This window comes from Sycon ciliatum, chromosome 7, assembly GCF_964019385.1.
Source record: "Sycon ciliatum chromosome 7, ocSycCili1.1, whole genome shotgun sequence".
In the NCBI taxonomy this organism is placed as follows: domain Eukaryota; kingdom Metazoa; phylum Porifera; class Calcarea; order Leucosolenida; family Sycettidae; genus Sycon; species Sycon ciliatum.
Genome location: NC_088649.1, coordinates 197,201 through 198,427, shown reverse-complemented (window position 1 = coordinate 198,427; position 1,227 = coordinate 197,201).

Genomic DNA, 1,227 nt, shown 5'->3' with positions numbered 1-1,227 from the left:
AACAACAACAACAATAACAACAACAGCAACAACAACAACAACAACAACAGCAAAAACATCAACAACTACAACAACCAAAACAACAACAACAGCAACACCACCGTGAGAATATAGACTTCAAAATTCAAAAACAACAACAACAACAACAACAACAACAACAATAACAACAACAGCAACAACAACAACAACAACAACAACAGCAAAAACATCAACAACTACAACAACAACAACAACCAAAACAACAACAACAGCAACACCACCGTGAGAATATAGACTTCAAAATTCAAAAACAACAACAACAACAACAACAACAACAACAACAACAACAACAACAACAACAACAACAACAACAACAACAACAACAACAACAACAACAATAACAACAACAGCAACAACAACAGCAACAACAGCAAAAACATCAACAACTACAACAACAACAACAACCAAAACAACAACAACAGCAACACCACCGTGAGAATATAGACTTTAAAATTCAAAATTCAAAAACAACAACAACAACAACAACAACAACAACAACAACAACAACAACAACAACAATTACAACAACAGCAACAACAACAACAACAGCAAAAACATCAACAACTACAACAACAACAACAACCAAAACAACAACAACAGCGACACCACCGTGAGAATATAGACTTCAAAATTCAAAAACAACAACAACAACAACAACAACAACAACAACAATAACAACAGCAGCAACAACAACAACAACAACAGCAAAAACATCAACAACTGCAACAACAACAACAACCAAAACAACAACAACAGCAACACCACCGTGAGAAAATAGACTTCAAAATTCAAAAACAACAACAACAACAACAACAACAAAAACAACAATAACAACAACAGCAACAACAACAACAACAGCAAAAACATCAACAACTACAACAACAACAACAACCAAAACAACAACATTAGCAACACCACCGTGAGAATATAAACTTCAAAATTCAAAAACAACAACAACAACAACAACAACAACAACAACAACAACAATAACAACAACAGCAACAACAACAACAACAACAGCAAAAACATCAACAACTACAACAACAACAACTACCAAAACAACAACAACAGCAACACCACCGTGAGAATATAGACTTCAAAATTCAAAAACAACAACAACAACAACAACAACAACAACAACAACAACAACAACAACAACAACAACAACAACAACAACAACAACAACAA